This window comes from Salmo salar, chromosome 13 (assembly GCF_965601325.2).
Source record: "Salmo salar chromosome 13, fSalSal1, whole genome shotgun sequence".
Lineage (NCBI taxonomy): Eukaryota > Metazoa > Chordata > Actinopteri > Salmoniformes > Salmonidae > Salmo > Salmo salar.
In genome coordinates, this window is record NC_138303.1 from 72,350,787 (window position 1) to 72,375,000 (window position 24,214).

The 24,214-nt window shown below is 43.2% G+C and overlaps 1 protein-coding gene across 4 annotated transcripts in view; it reads left to right on the plus strand.

The window, feature by feature from the left end:
* The window catches only part of arhgap32b (Rho GTPase activating protein 32b), a 246,867-nt gene that overhangs the window by 62,688 nt on the left and 159,965 nt on the right, over positions 1 to 24,214 (plus strand). The gene's annotated exons all lie outside the window — the stretch shown is intronic.

Genomic DNA, 24,214 nt, shown 5'->3' on the forward strand with positions numbered 1-24,214 from the left:
TCACTTGAACTCAGATGCTGGTTTGGTCTGCTTGGTTAATTTACAAGTCAATATAAGTCACTTAATTTAGTAGGAAGTCATCATGAAGTCATAAATAAAGCCCTTGTGTTTGTTCCTCTTTTGACGGTGAGGAGCAGACATGTGGATTCATGCTTTTTCAGAAAAATGTACACACAAATACACCTCAATACACTATGAAAAGCAAAACTGAGATGCAAAACAGTCATAGCAAACACACGCATTCTTCAGTAAAAAGGTCATCAATCAGCTGTCTGAATTTCCCTTGAGGCACCAAAACATCCCATTTTAGAGCTTGAGATCATTCCATATGTAAGGTGCAAAAAAACTAAAAGCAAATTGGTAGCTCGTACATCTGTATGTTAACAAAGCCAGGTATGGTGGAAGTTTCTGTGAAAGGGCTTTATGGCTTGAAGGCCATTCAGAGAAACTTCACACCAGATCTCCATGCCTAAAGCACCCCCCCCCCCCCCCCCCTACAGTAAGTGTTTGACTTGGCTCCCTGCATTTCTTTAATCAGAGGCAGTAACACTTGTCACTGGCACGCTGTGCCTCGGGCCCATGCCAACCGGCTGCCCGGAGCGGGTGAGAACCATCTGAGTGCCCCTGGTAAATGGCACGGCTCTCTTCGTCTGCTTTACAAAAGCCCATTGATGTGCTGCCCGGCTGGGCACTACCACCACTTAACGTACCCTCCCTATCTCTCACTCGTTCTTGGTGTCTCCTGCACCCTTGCGCTTTCCATCGTTATTTCTTGCCTTCGTTCTTTCTACTTGTCCGTCTCTCGCTTGCTCTGTCTATGTCTCTCTCTCTCTCCCTCTTGCAGTTCCTACATTCCTTGCATTCACGTGAAGGCAAAAGCTCACCACGGGGGATCATTTTGTTAATGTAGGACTGGATTGGCTGCTAAGTCACTGCTATTATCATACCCTGTAAAGGTGGTAATTTCTCTGCTGGCTTACAGAAAAAATGTAACTGTTCTCAAACAGCAATAGAGCTTTAAAACTTTCAGGTTTGGCCTAGACTTTGCCTACATGCTTTTTAAAGTGTGCAAATATTTTGAATAGCTTAACTGACAGCCAAATTGACATCGGCTATCATACACATTTCGTTGGACGGTGTATACCGTACATACCGCCAATGAAACTTGAACACTTGTAATTCTCAAAATAGCTAGCCCACCGCCACCACTGACCAAGGCCACCGACACATTGGCTGAGCAGTGTGGTGTGTCGGTGTAGCACTCCCAGGGAAACCGTCTTCACCACAGTCTGCTTGCTTCTTGCACTCCCGCTCACCTTCTATCCCCACGCACTCCCGCTCACCTTCTATCCCCACGCACTCCCGCTCACCTTCTATCCCCACGCACTCCCGCTCACCTTCTATCCCCACGCACTCCCGCTCACCTTCTATCCCCACGCACTCCCGCTCACCTACATCACACTGTGTCCCTACAGAGGGCTGAGTGTGTTTTGTTTTTAATGGCCCCTATCTTCTGCTACACTCAACCCTGCTTTTATTCTTCATAAATCATAGCTGGATTATCATGCACTACATTATATTTACGTTTTCAGTTGATGTGTCTTGTGACGAAGACCATACAAAGGCATGCTATTTTAGGAATTTAAGGCTGAGAGAACTCTAGGGGGCTTTCAGAGGCTGTAGAGGGCTTTATACTGTAGGTGTCTGGGTTGACAGTTTCCTCACACATCTTCCGCGGACACACACATACTGTCACATATAGGTCGACTAGTCTGAGCTTCAGAGCTCTCTTTCTTAGTTTCAGAGCTTGTGGTTCTCCTCACATATGCATGGCTCGCCCTGTCAGACCGATTGCCTTAGTTTTGCAGAGCTGTAGCGTAACATATAATGCCAGGGTTTGAGGGGGAGAAAGAGGGACAAATGGTATGTCTCAGTGGTACAGTTTACAATTTTCCAACACGCTGAGCAGGGTGACATCACTAGCAAGAGGCTTGAAAAGCCATGAAACAAAGAAGGCTGTTAGCTGACATAGAAATAATATTGAAACATGGGAGGACTGGGTCTGCGAAGAAGCCATAGGCCTACATATCAGGTTAGGAGTCAATACATGTCAGACTGCAATTGCACTTAATATATTGTGGAGTATGCAGTCACTGCATTGTTTTGGATCCTTTTGTGAAATGATTAAATAGTTTTACAAATGATTTGCCACTGCTCTTACAAGAAGTTAGAATGACTTTGTATGCAGATGATTCCTCTCTCTACATGTCAGCACCCAAACCCAATGAGGTCACTGACATTCTAAATAAGGAGTTAGTCAGTATCTGAATGGGTGATTAAAAATGGTCCTAAATGCATCTAAAATATGGTTGAATGCAAACAGTGTAGTTATTCCCTCCGTATGGCAGCCAAACAGGCAAAACAACAGTACAGAGTCAAAATGGAGTCGCAATTCAACGGCTCAGACACGAGACGTATGTGACAGGGTCTACAGACGATCACGGATTACAAAGGGAAAACCAGCCACGTCGCAGATACTGATGTCTTGCTACCAGACAAGCTAAACATCTTCGCCCGCTTTGAGGATAACACAGTGCCATCGACGCGGCCCGCTACCAAGGACTGTGGGCTCTCGTTTGCTGTGGCCGATGTAAGATATTTATGCATGTTATCCCTCGCAAGTCTGCCGGCCCAGACGGCATCCCTAGCCCGCGTCCTCAGAGCATGCGCAGACCTGCTGGCTGGTGTATTTACAGACATATTCAATCTCTCCCTATCCCAGTCTGCTGTCCCCACTTTCTTCAAGATGTCCACCATTGTTCCTGTACCCAAGAATGCAAAGGTAACTGAACTAAATGACTATCGCCCCGTAGCACTCACTTCTGTCATCATGAAGTGCTTTGAGAGGCTAGTTAAGGATCATATCACCTCCACCTTACCTGTCACCTTAGACCCACTTCAATTTTCTAACTGCCCCAAAAGATACACAGATGATGCAATCATAATTGCACCGCACACTGCCTTATCCCATCTGGACAAGAGGAATACTTATGTAAGAATGCTATTTATTTACTGTAACTCAGCCTCGAACACCATAGTACCCTCCCAAGGTCATCAAGTTTGGGTCTGAAGCCCGTCCTGTGCAACTGGGTCCTGGACTTCCTGATGGGCTGCCCCCAGGTGGTGAAGGTAGGAAATAACACCTCCATTTCACTGATCCTCAACACAGGGGCTCCACAAGGTGTGCATGCTCAGTCCCCTGCTGTACTCCCTGTTCACCCATGACTGCATGGCCACGCACGCTTCCAACGCAATAATCAAGTTTGCAGATGACACAACCATAGTAGGCCTGATTACCAACAATGACGAGACAGCCTACAGGGAGGTGAGGGCCAAGGCTGGGGTGGTGTGAGAAAAAATAACCTTGAACGTCAACAAAACGAAGGAGCTAATCGTGGACTTCAGGAGACAGCAGAGGGAGCACCCCCTATCCACATTGACGGGGTTCACAGTCCTCGGTGTAGCCATCACTGACTATCTGAAATGGTCCACTCACACAGACAGAAGAGGCGCTGTTGCGCCTTCACCACACTATCTCAGGAGGCTGAAGAAATTTGGCTTGGCCCCTAAGACCCTCTCAAACTCTTACAGATGCACAATTGAAAGCATCCTGTTGGGTTGTATCACCGCCTGGTACGGCAACTGCACCGCCTGCAACCGCAGTGCTCTCCAGAGGGTGGTGCGGTCTGCCCAATGCATCACCGGGGGCAAACTACCTGCCCTCCAGGACACCTACAGCACCCGATGTCACAGGACGGCCAAAAAGATTATCAAGGACATCAACCACCCGAGCCACGGCCTGTTCACCCCACTGTCATCTAGAAGGCGAAGTCAGTACAGGTGCATCAAAGCTGGGACCGAGAGCCTGAATAACAGTTTATATCTCAAGGCCATCAGACTGTTAAATAGTCATCACTAGCACCTTAGAGGTTGCTGCTCTATATACATAGACATGGAATCACTAGTCACTTTAATAATGTTTACATACTGCTTTAGTCATATAATATGTATATGCTCTATTCTATTCTACTGTTTTTTTTTTGTCAATGTCACTCCGACATTGCTTGTCCTAATATTTATATATTTCTTAATTCCATTGTTTTACTTTAGATTTGTGTGTATTGTTAATTGTTAGATATTACTGCACTGTTGGAGCTGCAGTGGTTCGTCCTTTAAAAGTTGCAGCGTACTGCAGCACAGCTTGCATGGTGCCACAGAATTCTATGGCACGTTATTGAAGTGTTAACCACAGGTACCATTAATGCTAGTTAGTGCTAGTTTGACCACCAGAGGGCATCTTTGAGAAGCATTTGATAGCCTTCAATAATGGCTGTACTAGAAAATGTAAAACCTTCTTTTGTAAGAACATTGTATATGGGACTGATTTTAAGAAATTTTGCTTAATTCATTTGATTTAATATTATGGTGTTTTTATTCCAAGAAAAATGAAAAACCCTCTGGGTTTCCGTTAGGATGGAATGGAAAATATGGCGCTGTACAACGTGACAGTCGGGAGTAGGCTACAGTGCTGGGCTATTTAGCTAAAGAATTCCCGTGTCGTGCGGGCACGCGGGAGACCGGGGTTCAATTCCCCGATGGGGAGGAAGGAGTAGGCTGTCCTTGTAAAAAATAATTTGTTCTTAACTGATTACATGTGTTATTTCATAGTTGTGATGTATTCACTATTATTCTATAATGTAGAAAATAGTAAAAATAAAGAAAAACCCTGGAATGAGTAGGTCTGTCCACCTTTTAGTGGTACTTGCTTAATTCATTTGATTAATATTATGATGTTTCTATTCCAAGAATAACGAATAAACCCTCTGGGTTTCCGTTAGGATGGAACTTCAATATGCTCTTTAAATAAGACCTACACCACTTTTAACAGCACATTACTCAACACTAGTGAGACTCATGTCGCCTACATTATATCGAAAAATATGACGTGACTCTCCGCCAATAAGTACATACAGAGGATCGGAGGATTCTAAATTAAAACCAAAAGCCACCTCATGGGTCTCCCGTTGGCGGCCGGCACAGGTATCTGGAGATGCGGTGACTTGGACAGCTGCGCCACTGGGGAGGCCCCATCCACAAATATCAAAATACAGAGATGTGTTGGTAAAGGTATATTGTCCTGCTAATAGCCCATAATGGGCTATTATAATACTGTAAATGGTGTCCAGGTCAGGATAACTAAAACAATTCTTTATAGAAGACTATATCAGAAAGAATGCTGATATTTATTTTGATCCAAAGCCCCCCCTTCCTCCTCCCTTCCCGTTGGGCTAGGTCTGTCTTCTGTGCGCGGCTGTGCGGCCCATCCCGTGCCCCCTGCACTCGGGCCTTGAACTTTGCGTGCTTTCAGTGGATACAGCTGGAGAACTGCAAGGCAATCCCATTGTGCGCCACTCGGGAGCCATGACCAATATGTATTGTCCTGCTAATAACAGGGTTAATAATATCTGAGAATATCCAAGGGGCTTTTTATGATTTGAAATACTAATAATAATAACTTTGTTTAAAAAATAATATTTTCGAGATTCCGTTTTCAAATAACGTAAAATGATCGAGGAAAAAGGCCATTCTTGAACATGGGGGGTGAGGCATTGTTACGAATTTGTAAATAAAGCCAGTTTATTTAGAATTGGTTTTAGAGGAAGAGAAACCAAAAACCTACAGTCATCTCATGGGTCTCCCAGTCAAGGCCAGCACAGGTATTGAACCAGCATCTATAACAACACAGCTTGCGCTGCTATGCAGTGTCTTAGACCATTGTGCCACTCAGGCGGTGTACAACGTGACCGGTCGGGAGTAGACTACAATACTACAGTAAGAGCAAAATAATCCTAACAAAATAAAATAATAAAAACCTTAGTGTAACAACAGTTTTAGTAAGTAATACTGAAGTCGTGCACAATTATCCGTTTCTATTTAGGTTTATGTCGCCCATTCATTGTCAGTTAGAGACACAGTAGGACCCAAAAGCATAATCCGTGCTCCAACTCCCCCCTTGCGCTGGTCTGGAGCAATGAAGTGGTGACGCAGGGTACTGTTCTAAACCACAAATTACCTCTTAAGTTCCGCGGCATAATCACAAAACATTTAGTGGAGCAGCCACTGTAGGAACACAAGCATTTCACTTCACTCTCAATAACATCTGTTAAATATGTGTATGTGACCAATACAATTTGATTTGAGATGGTACTGGAGCTAATTTTGCAACCTCTGTCTCTGTGTGCCAGCCTGTTTCACATGGGCCTCTCTATTTTTATAGGGCCCTAATTAAGGAGCTGTTCAAGTAGAATGGAGAATCACAGCTCCTAAAGTCTCACCCCAAGCCTCTGTGCTTTTCTTTTGAAATAAATCTAATTTGAGGAGGCTGGCGGAGTGCACAATCCCATATTTTTTTCTTAACCCATCGCTTGCTTTCCTTGCTTATTCACGTGCTTACCCGCATGGGTAGAGTTTCTTCAGAAATGTATTCTTCTGTCTTTATTTTGGGAGGAATTCTTTTAAAATGGGTAAACTGTGGGTGGCCAGCCTTGGCCGTTCTGGACAGTAATCCTGTACATTAGAGAGGAGACTCAATGCCAGACTCCTTTTTGTACCTGTAGGTGTTTATTTCCTAATGCACCAATAGTTTTTCACTGACTGTATTTACAATGGAGAACCAGCAGAATCTGTGACCTTCTTCTTAGAGTGGTCTGTGACACACCAAATATAATGTGGCGAACGACCCGTTAAAGATGAATGGAGAAATGCGTAATGCTCTGAGCATGGGGTTTCTTGACCAATCATGCTAATGTTGTCGTGCTGCGTCACATACCATTAGTCACGCACTTCCTTCTAAAAAGTCAGGGTATGATTTGAGAAACTGTTTATTTTGCTGGAAAGTATACATACATTATGTCACGATTTCAAAGCTATATGGTATTACAGAGAACAAGTTAATAATCTCTGGAAAGATGTGGAATGTTGTGTGTTTTGTTCATGTAATTCATGCTAATATTTGGTTGTTGATCAAGCGTCCAATTATGACTCGTTTCAGGAAACTAAGTGTATGTCGCGCTTCACTACTTCATAGGAGAGCCATTTGAGCATATACTTTTTTTAATCAAAATGTTTTTTATTTTTGTGGCAGAAATGACTTTGGGAACATGTGAACTTTCATGTGCCTTAATAACAAACTTGTATGCCATCTGTAAATGAAAAATACAATTGTTAAATTATGAGTCTAGTTGGTTTAACTATGGAAAAAGACAGGAACCTTCCGCTAACCATGATTGGCTGAGATAATGAGTGGGCTGGACATCCTGAGAGATGGGTTTGGATTGGTCTGCCATGTAGCACGCTTCTGTCTGTAATATGAGCTGGTCAGTAAGTAATCCCTTCTAACGTGGCTTTTTTAAAATATATCACATAGTGAAACTACAGAAGGGTTGCTCTCCACTTTCTGGAGGACTGAGTTTTGAAATCAGTGGAATGCCCGGTGGAAGTGGAGTATAATAGATTGGTAAGGAGTTGGAGAAAATTTACGAATGGACAATCTGACAACGCTCTGAGTTTACAAACGCCCAGATCACACTCTGGCATTTTAGATTGTATTTACGAACTCACCCATTGTATAAACCTGCCTTTAGTCTTAATCTTTGGTTGTTTAGTACATGGCCTCACATGTGAATCCTTAAAGAGATGGGTGAGTTTCAGGCTTAAGAGGGTGTGAACGATGCTGAATGGGTGTAGACAAAGAAGAGCACTCCAGTAGGTGTACCAAAACATTCAAGGGACATTTTCTCAAAAGTGAGGTCACAAGATTATCAATTTTCAAATCAGAATTACTTTCCCATTGTTCCTCAACTGTAGTGTATGATATACCATTTTCTAGCATCTCTACTTTTATCCAATTTAAAAAACACTTTCAAATGTTGCTACATAAGATCAAACTGGTCGGTCACAAATGACTACCATTCACTCCTTGACCCAGAATGCCCGGCGCCTCTCATTGAAAGTGAACAGTTAGCATTTTCATTGGCATTAAAGCTAATGCTAACTGGATTAGCATATCCTCCTTTCTTAGAATATTTCTGAACACACTGCTTAAAGGTTCACTTCCACCATCTATTTTGTAGTAGGCCAAAGTGTGCACAACTATCGGGCAAAACAGATGGGGTTTGCTTAGATTGTTGACAACATGTAAACTATATTTTGTCTCCAAATGTTTATTGAAAACAAATTAATTTGCACAATGAGCACTGAGCAATGAGCACACTCAAATACATCTTAGTTTTTGTTTAGCTAGCTAGCAAATTTTAGCCATATTAGCGTTGACATGAAATCAGTCAAAACGACATGGTATCAACAAGACAGAACTAGCTGAAACGAGCCACCTACGATTCCCCACATGGCAGCTTCTTGTCATTACGGCTAACTATCTGACCGTTCAGAATCATAACACACAGCTTCCGGCCACATCGATGCACGCGCATTTGACGTCAGCCAACCAGTCTATGTAGCCCAAATCATGTTGTTAGAAGTTCACTCTGTAAACGAGGGATGATTCTGTGGCCTCCCGTAAGCAGTTAGGATAGTGGGCTGTAACCATGGCTGACAAATGGCTCTAAGACCGGAGTAAACATATTACCTTCTTTGTAGTTGGGCATCAAAATTAAACCGGCTCTCTCTTTTTTTGCCTTGCCAGATACTGCCAGATTGTGTTTTCCTTGCTCCCTTTGTCCTGTCATATTAGGGCTGTGGGGATGTAAGCTCCCAGTACCTTTCAACAGCACTGGAAGCCCAGGAGGATTTGTGGTTGTCAGTGTGGGAGCCGAACGGCAGTCCTGGAGTCTCCACTCTTTCATCCTCCATTTCATCTCCCTTTCTTTTAGAAGCCACAGAGAAAATTGTGTGAGAATGTTTGGAGCAACAGCTCAAACTAGTACGCTACAGATATCCCCTGCTGGTGTTTCCCTGGTTCCCAAATCCCAACCAGCTCTATGTAATGCTATACTGTTGGCCACGCTGATGGGGTGTAATTGTTGTGTACACAAGGAATGAGCCATAATGAGTTGCTCTGTGGCTGGATGTAAACCTAGACAATCCGTTTAATCTGCTGGAGCATTTGGGTTGACCCTAGTGATTCAGTTCCAAGGTGCTCCCTCGGATAGCATGGGGGCGATGGAATGCTGTGCTGTCCCAGCTCTCAGCTGTGGGCTCTGCGAGCGACTGGTGCCAGACAGTTCCAACACTGAATCAGACCTTGACTGTGAGCTTGCTTATGGAGATATGCTCTACATTTCATTACATCACGCCACAGACACCACCCTAAGCACGATGCACAATGTATAACCCAGGGATGTAGAGTATCGGGAAAAACACACTTCACAAACACGTGTCTCCACTCATGAATATGGATGCTGTTTCTTTACATGCAGTTAAACAGCAGCTGTCCTACTTTGTTCCCTCTCTATCTCGTTCCCATGCGTTGTTGCTCATTAAAAAAAGACTTCAGCGACCGAGTCTCATAGAGGAGGCATTCCTACAGGCGTCTCAACGTCTCTGGCTGTAGAGAGGAGGGCTTGTCTACAAACAGGTGTCCTTATCCAGCTTGTTGAGCTAGCGTAGTGTTAGCGCGCAGCTGACAGGATCCGCAAGCTATCTATGCCTCATTAAAGTGAGAGGCAAGTTAATGAGGACAAGACATACAGGGGAGGATCCAATCAGTGGGATGGGGGAGCGAACCTGCAAGTAAGCATTTAGTTGGACAGTAAATCTGTTACCAAGTATTCACACAAAAATAGACGTGATTGTGTCTCAATGTAATCAAGGTATAAAATAAAAAAAAAATTAAATGTATTTTTTAATACAAACACTTTTTGTGCTTAATTGTGGTCAATTTGCAGTGTACATGTTAATTTCCAGCCACCCGACCATTCACTCTGACAAAAATCGGCCTGCGGCTGAATGTAGTTCCCTTCCCCCTGGTGTAAACCATGTGTATCCTGTACTTAAGACCACTAAACTTGGTAGCCTGACACCAGTTGTTTACTTTTTCAAAACAGGTTAGCAGTAAGAGATCAGTGGTAGGCAAGGATTAGATGTAGCTTATCTGGCAAACAACATCGACAAGGCACACCGGGAGGTTTATGTGAGACGCCTTTGATAAATCACTTATTGATTTGTACTTGTCAGTGTGCAGATCACCTACAGTGGAAGTGGGGGAGAAAGGAGAGACCTAACTCTGGCTTCAGCTAAAATGTTCTCCATCCCACTCTGCACATCAGGCCTTTGCACAACGCTCCTCGAGGCAATGAGTCATCCTAGGCAAAGTCACTGAGCCATTGCACAGATGCACTGCAGAGGCCATAAAGAAAATTAATTTCACTGGCGGCCTCAACCGAAGGAAGTTACAGCCTTTTGTTGTTTTTTATCAGTGTAGTTTTTCGACCACAAAGGGACTGTATGATGGCTGCCATATAGAGATCACAATAACAGTTTTCAATTTATCTAATGAGGAAACGTGGGACAAAAGGCTGTCTGAATAATTAGTACCTGTTGTAAAACAGCTTTCTGTTTCCAGCTGATAGGCTACGTCAACTCAATCACATTCTAATGGTCTCTTAACAAAGTAATTGCTTGCCTGGATTTAGTATTCGTGCTGGGCATAGCAAAATTGAAATGTTGTATCTTGATTTCAGTTTAGTCATAACCCTATTCTCCCCTGTGTATCCGTTCTGTGACAGTTAAAGCTCCCAGGGAAGTGTTCTGGAGATAATGGGAAGGTGTTGTGTGCTGATTGTGTGCTGCTCACACGGTGTGACCGCCGCAACACCTCCTTTTGGGCCCAATCTCGTCTGGGTACCGAACTGCATTGATTTGAGTGGAAGATCCTTTTTGTTAATCCACCAAATTTGAAGGGCTTTGTCCAAGCCTGGAAGACTCTCCACTCCCTGCTCCAACATCTCTCCTATCGCTCCCTCTGTCATCCATTCATTTATTAATTCAGTTATTTCTGGGGCAGCCGGCTTCCCATGTCAGCCAGCCAAAACAGCAGTCCCAGATCTATTCACCAGGTCTTTCCCTCCACACGTCAGCTTCCATAAACTAGACGATGGGATTACCATTGTTTTGGTGCAGGAATATATGTCTCGAGAGCTCAGAATTGGAATAGATGGATAATCAACGGTATCAATCGTTCCTGACAGTATTGTTTTGTCAGTGATATAAAAGGGACCAACCAACCTAACATGGATAGCTTCTTCAGGTGTTTTCACAAAATCCTGCATTGGAACAAACAACCACATAGGCTTCATAATGCTGCTCATTGGGCATTGAGGAACCAGTCAATGGCCAATGAGAAGCATTATGAAGCCTCTGTGGGTTTTGCCGGCAAATTAGCTATAGTCAGCATTGTAATGGCCGTACCCGTGGGAGGGACAGCGATTCTTTTCAGCCTTTTCAATTGTTCTTCACGTGGGGATCCTCTTCACCGCTGACCTGTATGGCAAATGGGAAATCAATCAAATGTATTTATGAAGCCCTTTTTACATCAGCAGATGTCACAAAGTGCTATACAGAAACCCAGCCTAAAACCCCAAACAGCAAGCAAAGCAGATGTAGTAGCACGGTGGCTAAGAAAAACTCCCTAGAAAGGCAGGAATCTAGGAAGAAACCAGGCTCTGAGGGGTGGTCAATCATCTTCTGGCTGTGCCGGGTGGAGATTATATGAGTACATGGCCAGGTAATCCTGGGGCATGGTCCTAGGGCTCAGGTCCTCTGGGAGGTGAGAGAGAGAATTAGAGGGGGCATACTTAAATTTACACAGGACACCAGATACTGTATAACATAACAGACTTACCCTAGCCCCCCCCCCCCATCCCGCAGCACATAGACTATTGCAGCATAGATACTGGAGGCTGAGACACAAGTGGGTCGGGAGACACTGTGGCCCCGTCCAGCGATACCCAGTGTCACCTTCTTGGGCCCTCACCAGTTTGCATCCCTGCAGAAGGAGAGGCCTCATTTAACACTGTAAATTCATCAGGCTTGAGCCATGTTTCAGTCAGGCCAATCACATCAAGATTATGATCAGTGATTAGTTAATTTACTATGACTGCCTTGGAGTTGAGGGATCTAACTTTGAGTAGCCCTATTTTGAGATGTGACAGATCACAATTTATTCCAACAATGACAGAAATGGGGGAGGTCTTTATTCCAGTGAGATTACTAAGGCGAACACCGCCATGTTTAGTTTTGCTCAACCTAGATCGAGGCACAGACACGGTCTCAATGGGGAAAGCTGAGCTGACAACACTGACTGTACTAGTGGGAGACTCCAGTAAGCTGGCTGGCTGGCTAACAGCCTTCTGCCTGGCCTGCACCCTATCTCATTGTGGAGCTAGAGGAGTTAGAGCCCTGTCTATGTTGATAGATGAGAGCACCCGTCCAGCTAGGATGGAGTCCGTCACTCCTCAGCAGGCCAGGCTTGGTCCTGTTTGTGGGTGAGTCTCAGAAAAAGGGCATACTATTTACACATTCTGTATTTTGGGTGCGGCAGAAAACAGTTTTCAACCAGCGATGTTGTGAGACTGCAGTAGAGCTCATCACTCCCCCTAACTGGGAGGGGGCAGAGACAATTACTCGATGCGGACACATCTTTCTAGCTAATTTACATGCTGAAGCTATGTTGCGCTTGGTGACCTCTGAGTGTTTATCCTAACATCGTTGGTGACGAAGTGGATAACAATATCCCTATACTCTATACGCTTGCCAGTTTTAGCCTTAGCCAGCACCCTCTTCAGATTAGCCTTCACGTCCGTAGCCCTGCCCCCCTTGTAAACAGTGTATGATCGCTGGATGATTCTTTTTAAGTCTAATACTGCGGGTAATGGAGTCGCCAATGACTAGGGTTTTTAATTTGTTAGAGCTAATGGTGGGAGGCTTCGGCTGCTCAGACCCCGTAACGGGTGGAGGAGAGACCTGAGAAGGCTCGGCCTCTGACTCCGACTCGTTGAACCGTTTGCAAGTTTCTGTCGGCTGAATGAGCGACACCGGTTGAGCATTCCTACAGCATTTCCTTCCAGAAGTCGTGAGAAAATTGTCAGGCTGCGGGGACTGTGCCGGGGGATTTATACTACGATCTGTACTTACTGGTGGCACAGACGCTGTTTCATCCACACTTAAATTGCCCTTGTGTAATGATTGCCTCTGAAGCTTGCAACACAGCTCTCCTCACCATAAGGCGATAGTTATCTTGTATATTATGAGTACAGCGACTGCAATTAGATGGCATAATGTTAATGTTACTACTTAGCTTTTTCGGCAGTTCGATGTCCTGTATAACCATGTCCAGATAAAGCGGCAGGGGTGAAAAAGTTGAATGAAAAAAGTCAAGCAAGGAAAAAAACGTAGACGTTCTTAAATGTGTTAACAGATTAATCAAATCCTGCATTATGATGAAAAGTAAAAAACGAAAAGTTAACTTCTTATGGGCAACATCCTGTGAAATTGCAGAGCGTGAAATTCAAACTACAGAATTATAAATATTTAACTTTCATAAAATCATAAGTTTAATACATCAAAATAAAGCTTAACTTCTTGTAATCCAGCCGCTGTGTCAGATTTCAAAAAGGCTTTACGGCGAAAGCACACCATGCGATTATCTGAGGACAGCGACCCGCATACAAAAGCATGAAAAACATATTTCAACCAGGCAGGTGCGCCACGAAAGTCAGAAATAGCGATATAATAAATGCCTTACATTTGCTCTTCTTCTGTTGGCACTCCAAAAGGTCCCAGTTAGATCACAAATGGTCCTTTTGTTCGATAATGTCCTTCTTTATATCCATAACTGTTTTTGCTGGCGTGCTTCAGTCAATAATCCACCTGGTTTCCCTCCATCAAAATGCATACAAAATGAATCCCAAATGTTACTAATAAACTTTTCCAAACAAGTCAAACAACGTTTATAATCAAACCTTAGGTACCCTAATATGTACATAAACGATACAATTTAAGACGGAGAATCGTTATGGTCTTTACCGGAGAAAAATACCAAAGAACGTGCTCTCTTCCACGAGCTTGGAAACACTACAGCCAAAATGGGAGCCACCTACAAAAACGACAATTTCTGGCTCATTTTTCCAAAAACCAGCATGAAACTCTTTCTAAAGACTGTTGACATCTAGTGGAAGCCTTAGGAACTGCAATCTGGGAGGATTTTGCCTTATAATAAAAGTGACAGCCATTGAAAACAGTGGTAGGCTGAATTTTTTTTGGGGGGGGATAGTTTGTCCTCGGGGTTTCGCCTGCCATATCAGTTCTGTTATACTCACAGACATAATTTTAACAGTTATAGAAACTTTTGAGTGTGTTCTATCCACATCTAACAGTTTATATGCACATCCTAGATTCTGGGCCTGAGTAACAGGCAGTTTACTTTGGGCACGCTTTTCATCCGGACGTGAAAATACTGCCCCCTACCCAAGAGAGGTTAAGCAGATGGCCAAGTAGCAACAAGCAGCAGACAAGTCCAGAAGTTAACTTGACAGTCAACTTCATCAATCATATCCCACTGTAATCGGTTGATGGAGCACCTTGGAACAGCAGTTTGAAACACAAGGTTGGGTATACAGTAGGCATATTACCCCGTGTTGCTTGTCATGACAACGCATCTGGGATCTCTTCCCATTTTAGGTTTGCTTTCTCACTTCCTAACCTTTTATGTTAGATGTGAAACTTTCATTGAGTGTGTGCTGTAGCAGAAAAGGGACCAAAATCTGACAAGGGAATTGTCACTTTTCTGGCACAATGTTATATTGGCACACAAAGGAGACGATTGGCAGTGATTGGACAGAGGTGAACCTGGCCTAAACACCATTCCTGACATTTAAGGAGCGAATTGCTGAGTCACTCCCAACAGTGAGCCTATTGAAAAAGCTAGCTACCTGTTGCATGACAGTATGAGTGGAGATGAAAGGATTTGATTGAAGCTTTGTTGTCACAGGCTGTATTTGATTAAGCTTAATGTTCAATCTGTGGGGATGTTTTTGACCAATCAAAGGGCCACTAAACAACCATAAACGTAACATTCGGTCGGCTACAGTATACTTACAGTTATCCTCATTATTTTATTATCTCGTCAATGATGGCAAAGCATAATTCAGCATCCTTACCATTTTAGGCTACTCTACAAAAACAAGCACACTCGTGCTTTTCATTGTAGTCTTTTTCTCTCTCAAGACAATCATATTAGTCATGCTTTTATACACTTTTTTTTGTTCAGTGGTGTCAGGCTTTGTTGCCTTTGTGTGAATATCCTGTCCAAATCCTTTCTGAGCAACTGCATTCTGAGCATTTAATGCAGCAACCGACTTCTCCGTCACTGCTTTCTGAGTACTCACGCTTTCTTTATCGCTCTCTTTCATTCTCTCTCCCCCCCTCTGTTTCTCTCTGTATCTCACACTTTATTTTCCACCCAGGCAATGAATGGTGCCTGCGCTCTCTTTTCACTGTCCTTCCTGCTGGCTTTCACTCCTCTCTCGATCTCTCTCTCGATCACTCAATGTAATGTAGGCCCTCTTTGTTACCATCTTTTTCTTGATGTATAAATTAATACATTTAATCATTTTTGATTGTGACATGATTATTTTACCCCCAAAAATTCTATGCTAGAATTATTTTATTATACAGTGCATTCGGAAAGTATTCAGACCCCTTGACATTTTCCAAATTTTTTTACATTAGACTTATTCTAAAATAAAATAGTTTTTCCCCCCTCATCAATCTACACACTACCCCATAAAGACAAAGCAAAAATAGTTTTTTGAACAATTTTGCTAGTTTATATAAAATAAACTGAAATCACATTTACATTAGTATTCTGACCCTTTTCGCAGTACTTTGTTGAAGGACCTTTTGCAGGGATTACAACCTGGAGAAGGTTTTGATCAGGGAAATCTCTGTACTTTGCTCCGTTCATCTTTCCCTCGATCCTGACTAGTCTCCCAGTTCCTGCCGCTGAAAATCTTCCCCACAGCATGATGCTGCCACCACCATGCTTCACCGTAGGGATGGTGCCAGGTTTCCTCAAGACGTGAGGCTTGGCATTCAGGCCAAAGAGTTCAATCTTGGTTTCATCAGACCAGAGAATCTTGTTTCTCATTGTCTGAGAGTCCTTTAGGTGCCTTTTGGAAAACTCCAAGCGGGCTGTCATGTGCCTTTTATTGAGGAGTGGCTTCCGTCTGGTTTGGTGGAGTGCTGCTGAGATGGTTGTCCTTCTGGAAGGTTCTCCCATCTCCACAGAGGAACTCTGGAGCTCTGTCAGAGTGACCATTGGGTTCTTGGTCACCTCCCTGACCAAGGCCCTTCTCCCCCGATTGCTCAGTTTGACTGGGCGGCCAGCTCTAGGAAGAGTCTTGGTGGCTCCAAACTTCTTCAATTTAAGAATGATGGAGGCCACTGCGTTCTTCGGGGCCTTTAATGCTGCAGAAATGTTTTGGTACCCTTCCCAGATCTGTGCCTCGACACAATCCTGTCTCTGAGCTCTACGGACAATTCCTTCAACCTCATAGCTTGGTTTTTGCTCTGACATGCACTGTCAACTGTGTGTGCCTTTCCAAATCATGTCCAATTGATTGAATTTACCATAGGTGGACGCCAATGCAGTTGTAGAAACATTTCAAGGATGATCAATGGAAACAGGATGCACCTGAGCTCATTTTCGAGTCTCATAGCAAAGGGTCTGAATACTTATGTAAATAAGGTTTTTCAGTATTTTCCTTTTTGAAATTTGCACCCAAAAAATGTTTTAGTTATGTAGATTGAGATTCTTTCAAAAATATTTTTTCAAAATGTTGAAAATGGGAAGAGGTCTGAATACTTTCAGAATGCACTGTATTTTTATATTTTTATTTAACTAGGCAAGTCAGTTGAGAACAAATTCTTATTTACAATGACAGCCTACCGGGGAACAGTATTATCACTGCCTTGTTCAGATGCAGAACGACAGATTTTTACCTTGTCAGCTCGGGAATTCGATCCAGCAACCTTTCGGTTACTGGCCCAATGCTCTAACCACTAGGCTACCTGCCGCCCCATATAGTGTAGATGTAAGTGTGTAATTGCTTAGGTTCCATCCTGAAACCTTTTCACAATTTTTGTTTTTGCGGCCCTGTCTGCTTAGTGCAGTCAGGGTTGGTCTCTGGATTTTTTGCAGGAAACCTGACACCTTTAAGGACTATTTCTGGACTTCATTTGTCCACAGCCAAATGATTTTGCTGCACACTGTACTTGTTAGTGTGATAATACCCTGCAAATGAGAAGTGTAGGTCAAAGCCTTGGGCAGCAGTCTAAATTGACTTTTCTCAAAGTGGTATGGTGATTTAGACCAGTAATTAGTACATTTTTAACATTTCTTGAGCTTTGAAATAGATACAGTTAAGCTTCTTAAAACACGATTTAGGACTAATTCCTAATTGACTTATCCAACACACATGTCTCTACTAAGTCAACATATTTTACACAGAGGGCAGGGGTCATTCCATATGGATGAATGGAACATTGTGAAGGGCCATTTGCCAAATCAATAACATTTATTTAGTTAAATTGTGGTTTTCTAGCATTAAAGGAGAACACCACCCAAAAACGACCTTTTGGTATTTGTTTCATTAGTCCGTTGTTGACATAGTCCCAAAACGTTTTGCTTGTCAGAAATGTCTCTCTGGCTTTCACTGCTCGCCCTCTCTCTTTCTCTGTGTGTGTATCTCTCACACTTTTCTTTGCCCCCAGGCAATGAATGGTTCATACGCTCACTTCTTTCTTTTCACTGTGTCCTACCCTCTGTCCTTCCTGCTGGCTTTCACTGTTCTCTCTCTCTCTCTCGCTCGCTCTCTCGCCATGCAGTTCACACTGTGTCTATGGACTTCTGTAATTGCCTATTTGCACAGTTGAAGTTTGTTGATCAGCTTAACCTTTGTCTTGTCTTAAAGCGGAAGATGCAATTTGTAATGTTGAATGGATCGTCTCGTGTGTGTGCTCGTGCGGCACAATTCTATTTGTGCCCTTTGGCATCAGTGTTTGCTGTGATTTACAGGACAGAAAGCATATGCTGGATGCCTCATACGTGATGCACTAGGTCCCAGACGTCCGGCCTGTATAGAGTATCTACTGTGGGATTTAACCTCCCATGTAATGTCGGCTACACACACACATAACGTCCTATTCATTATTCAGAACATTGACGGAATGTTAACATGCTTAATTTGTGCTTGTTTTGTAAATGTATACCTGAGTTGTAGCCTCTTTTCCATCATAAAGGAGACCATGATCTTTCAATGTAGTTGAATTGATAAGTTGAACATATTGTCACGTCTTTCATGTAATTAACCTGAATGTTTTTCATCTTTTATTTATCAATGCCTTATCCATGTATTTCAATGTCTGTGACTGCCATGTAGATGTTAGTAAAAACTTTACTTTGGATGTGACATTTGTTATGGTTTGACCGTGTGTCAGTATGGCTGTATGTAACAGATACTTAGTCGGATATCTGCTGGCCTGACAATACCTCGGATGAGGTCATGCTCTGTAGAGACAGAACCCAGCCCCCCCCCCCCCCCCCCCAGCTTGTTCACATTAGTGTGGGTCAGCCATGGCAGGAAACAGAGTCAACTTTATCGACAGTCGGATCACATTCCAAACACACACAGCCTTTCTAGGACACCGTTATCCAAATTGCTGCCTCTGTAGTGGTGCAATACTGTGAAGTGTTGCAATTCACAGATGTTTTAGGTTGTCACAAATAGACAAGCACATGCATGCGTTCAAGTCTAATAAAAAGGCATGCTTCTCATATGCCTCAAATACAGCACTTTTCCAGTTTCCGCTCAGTAGGCAAAAATGAAACAAATCAGAGGTCATTTAGTTAAAAATAATCTTGATGGATGCACCATGCCACCCCCTATCCCCTCTTCTGGAGTCCTAAAAGTCAACCCTGAGCTTTGTTGTACTTCTCTCTAGTTGTGTGCTTCCTTTATTAGCTCTGCTCCAGTCTGTAAAATTCCTCCACCCCAGCAGCTGAAGCTTAACCACATGGCTTCACACACTGGACATTAGCCTAGGAGAGAGAGGATAAGATGTACTTTATTGTTAATTAACTTCGAGAACAGAAATGTCTTTATGCTCACAATCCAACACCCCAAGACACGGACACATACCGAGGGGCTGGACGCATTGGGTCTCTTTCTGACAGGGCGACTATACCAGGCACTAGGCTATAAAGCAGAGGTGTGGACTCGAGTCACATGACTTGGACTCGAGTCACAAAGATGATGACTTGCAACTCGACTTTGACTTTAACACCAATGACTCGTGACTTAACTTGGACTTGAGCCTTTTGACTCGACCTGACCTTTCTCATGGCTACCCATGTATTTCCATGGAAATATAACGTTTATTTGTAAAGTAATAAATATTTTTAAAAGCATTCATGATTTGCTTAAATGTAATATACTAACTATTACTCTTGTTAAAAATATGAAATGGTATTACATTTGGTGAAGAGCACATTAGGACTTGAGACTTGTCGGTCTTGACTTGAGACTTGACTTGGGATTTGAGACTTACTTGTGACTTGTAAAACAATGACTTGGTCCCACCTCTGCTATGTGTTCACCCATAAAATGATTATTTCCTTCAATGTTTATGAACATATGTTCAGTCAATAGACAAGTGCATCAGAAAAACAATAGTGCAAACCCGATATATAGTTCAAAAGTTACAATTTATTCAGAACTTAGCATGATTAGAGTGACTAGAATAACATTACAGCTGATGTGCCCTCTTGCTGAGCAGAAGAAATGTCAGCCCACAGAGAGAAGCACAAGATTGAACTTCACTCAACATTCTAGAGCAAAAACATTTCTGTAAGAAACCAAACGGTTGAGCCTTTTGTTTCTAGTTTTTAGTATTCGTCTCAGGCTTTTGGCAGTAGGTGCACTCGATTCAGCTGCCCTGCGAGCCAAGTAGGCGAACTGCTGCCATTTTGAACCATTACAAGTGTCTGAATTGACAAACTCTGCCTTCCCGGCAGGCCTGGTGAGCGAATCAAGTGCACTGTAGGCCTACCGCTGGCCAATCGGATGGCTCAGATGACCGTGTCTGCAGTAACGTAGCAGGCATTAAAGAAAGCTACAGCGAAGTTGATACTGTGAATTTTCTAAACATTTAAAACATGACTAGAGGGAGACTATCAAATTGTATTGGTCACATACACGTGTTTAGCAGATGTTATTGTGGGTGTAGCGAAATGCTTATGCTTCTAGTTCCGACAGTGAAGCAATATCTAACAAGTAATATCTCACAATTTCAGAACAAATACCTAATACACACATCTAAGTAAAGGAATGGAATTAAGAATATATAAATATATGGATGAGCAATATCAGAGAAGCGTAGAATAAGATATAATACAGTGTATATACATTGGAAGTTTACATACATCTTAGCCAAATACATGTAAACTCAGTTTTTCACAATTCTTGACATTTAATCCTAGTAAAAAATCCCCGGTCTTAGGTCAGTTAGGATCACCACTTTATTTTAAGAATGTGAAATGTGTGAATAATAGAGAATTATTTATTTCAACTTTCATTTCTTTCATCACATTCCCAGTGGGTCTGAAGTTTACATACACTCAATTAGTATTTGGTAGCATTGCCTTTAAATTGTTTAACTTGGGTCAAACGTTTCGGGTAGCTTTCCTTCCACAAGCTTCCCACAATAAGTTGGGTGAATTTTGGCCCATTCCTCCTGACAGAGCTGATGTAACTGAGTCAGGTTTGTAGGCCTCCTTGCTCGCACACGCTTTTTCAGATTGAGGTCAGGGCTTTGTGTTGGCCACTCCAATACCTTGACTTTGTTGTACTTAAGCCATTTTGCCACAACTTTGGAAGTATGCTTGGGGTCATTGTCCATTTGGAAGACCCATTTGTAACCAAGCTTTAACTTCCTGACTGATATCTTGAGATGTTGCTTCAATATATCCACATAATTTTCCTCCCTCATGATGACATCTATTTTGTGAAGTGCACCAGTCCCTCCTGAAGCAAAGCACCCCCACAACATGATGTTGCCACCCCCGTGCTTCACGTTTGGGATGGTGTTCTTCGGCTTGCAAGCCTCTCCCTTTTTCCTCCAAACATAATGATGGTCTTTATGGCCATTTTTGTTTCATCAGACCAGAGGGCATTTCTCCAAAAGTACGATCTTTGTTCCCATGTGCAGTTGCAAACAGTACTCTGGCTTTTTTATGGTGGTTTTGGAGCAGTGGCTTCTTCCTTGCTGAGCGGCCTTTCAGGTTATGTCAATATAGGACTCGTTTTACTGTGGCTATAGATACTTTTGTACCTGTTTCCTCCAGCATCTTCATAAGAGCCTTTGCTGTTGTTCTGGGATTGATTTGCGCTTTTCGCACCAAAGTACGTTCATCTCTAGGAGACAGAACGCGTCTCCTTCCTGAGCGGTATGCCGGCTGCGTGGTCCCATGGTGTTTATACTTGCGTACTATTGTTAGTACAGATGAACGTGGTACCTTCAGGCGTTTGGAAATTGCTCCCAAGGATGAACTAGACTTGTGGAGGTCTGCAAAAAAAATTCTGATGTCTTGGCTGATTTTTTTTGATTTTCTCATGATGTCAAGCAAAGAGGCACTGAGTTTGAAGGTAGGCCTTGAAATACATCCACAGGTATACCTCCAATTGACTCAAATGATGTCAATTAGCCTATCAGAAGCTTCTAAAGCCATGACTTCATTTTCTGGAGTTTTCCGGGCTGTTTCAAGGTACAGTCAATTTAGTGTATGTAAACTTCTGACCCACTGGAATTGTGATACAGTGAATTATACGTGAAATAATGTCTGTAAACAATTGTTGGAAAAATTACTTGTCATGCACAAAGTAGATGTCCTAACTGACTTGCAAAACGATAGTTTGTTGACAAGAAATTTGTGGAGTGGTTGAAAAACGAGTTTTAATGACTCCAACCTAAGTGTATGTAAACTACCAACTTCAACTGTATAATCTGAGGCAAAGTTCGTTCTTCTGTGGTCAATCCGGACACAAACCAGTAGTTTCTCCCTTTTTTAAAAAAACACTTCGTTGTCAATCCCTATGGATATACTGTATTGCTTTCTTTCAACCAACTGGATCGTACAAGTGAACGTCATCTCTTTTGAGTATTGATTTTCCTATAGAGTAACCCGTGTGGCTTGCCTGGCCACTGCATATTTAATGGTCCATAATGCAATGTGCTCCCAAAGTCATCTGCAGAGATTTGAATTTCTTAGATCGTCCCATTCTTTGATCAACACCCCTCCTCACCCCCTGAACTTCCAGTGTGTTATTCCAGACGTCCGGTGTGTTATTCCAGACGCCCGGTGTGTTATTCCAGACGCCCGGTGTGTTATTCCAGACGCCCGGTGTGTTATTCCAGACGCCCGGTGTGTTATTCCAGACGCCCGGTGTGTTATTCCAGACGCCCGGTGTGTTATTCCAGACGCCCGGTGTGTATTGGGATTCAGTGACGTCGGAGGAGCAGATGCACTGTCCTCTGGCAAGGTCGGCCGTTTTATGGGGATTTTGCTGCATCAGGTATTCGTGTGATGCCCGGTTCGCTTGGCCCCTCGCTGCCTGCCTCTCTGGCAGACACACAAACGTGCGCACATTTTCTCACACAGATCACATGCTTTCTCACACACACACACACACACACACACGCACACACACGCACACGCACGCACGCACGCACGCACGCACGCACGCACACACACACACACACACACACACCACACACACACACACACACACACACACACACACACACACACACACACACACACACACACACATACATACTTCTTTTGACACAAAGTATGTGACACATGCATTAACTCTCATACATTCTGAATGACTCACTCACTCACTCACTCACTCACTCACTCACTCACTCACAGAGAAGTAGAAGTGCGAGTCAACCCACGACCTCCCGTAGCACCACATGGACTCATATGTCCAATGATTTCAGAAGGGAAGTTGACAGTAGGTTGAATGTGAGTGGTATTATGACACCAGGTCCCGCTCATGTCCCGCTCAGTTTATATTAATACCTCCCCCATGAGGTTACTACTCATCACTCACTGAGATGACCGCATGCCCCAGTATAGAAGGAAACTGTCTGCCAACTCTTATACAAATCCTGGTATGCGTGAATTCAGGAAGAGACCCTGTTCCCTACATGCAACTACACAAGTCTCATTGCACTATAAGTGTTTGTATGTTTGTCGAGTGGGTTCTCTGAAGTACTTGAGAGCTCCAAATCGGTCCGCAATGGTGGGTAACGTCTCACCACCGCTGTCACACACACACCAGAACATTAGGGGAGAGAGTGTGTGTGTGTGTGGACATCCAGCGCGAGCCACGTCTGTCGTGGCATGTGGGAGTTTATTTCTTCCTTCCATTCTTTTCCTTATCTTTTGTTTCCTCCTGCCATTCTTCCTATGATGTTGCTTCTCTCTGCGTCCGCCTCCCTTCGGATACAGAGCAGCGACGTACTGGGAGGCCTTGTGTGTGGGCTTTTTCTCTCCTCTCTTCTGTGTTCATCACGCTTGATCTTGTCCTCCTCTTCTCCTGTGTTCCTCTCCTCCTCTACGGCGGTCTGTGATTTAATCCTGTCCACAACAACACCATGACAAAATCGGACACCGTTTGACATTCCTTGTGTTGATGTACTTTAAGTGTGATGTTGGCCCTGTGAAGAACACTGCTTTTGTTGATCCTGTAAAATGCACAGCAGTGACAGTGAACAGATTGTCCTTGGTTGTCACTATCTCGTTGAATAGCATTGGCGGATTTCCCTGCCTGCAATCCTTTTAAATATGACACCAAACTAATGCAATATGGTTAAATGAAAGGCATCTGGTAAGAAACGACCTGTATTCTATTTGGTTGGCATCAACTGGTAAGGCACTGATATTTTGATTCATTAAAAACGTAGCAAATAACGTGTGGGATATCTCCAGTTTCTGAGGAATTAAAGGTTTCATGTTTTTGAATGCTTCTGAACATTAGGTTTGTTTCACCCAATAGGCTACACAGGTTTT